Source organism: Sinocyclocheilus rhinocerous, unplaced genomic scaffold (assembly GCF_001515625.1).
Source record: "Sinocyclocheilus rhinocerous isolate Xijiao unplaced genomic scaffold, SAMN03320098_v1.1 scaffold818, whole genome shotgun sequence".
Classification (NCBI taxonomy): Eukaryota; Metazoa; Chordata; class Actinopteri; order Cypriniformes; family Cyprinidae; genus Sinocyclocheilus; species Sinocyclocheilus rhinocerous.
The window spans coordinates 1019414-1019639 of NW_015664989.1; positions in this window are offsets into that span (position 1 = coordinate 1019414).

Here is a 226-nt window from a genome sequence, read left to right on the forward strand (position 1 = left end):
TTTTTTGGAAAGTCTCTTATGCTCACCAAGGATGCATTTATTTATAAAAAATACAGTAAACCCTGTAATATTGTGAAATGTGTCAATTTAAAATATATATTTGAATGTTTATTATACTGTATTCCTGTGATCAAAGCTGAATTTTCAGCATCATTACTCCAGTCTTCAGTGTCACATGATCCTTCAGAAATTATTCTAATATGCTGATTTGCTGCTCAAGAAACAT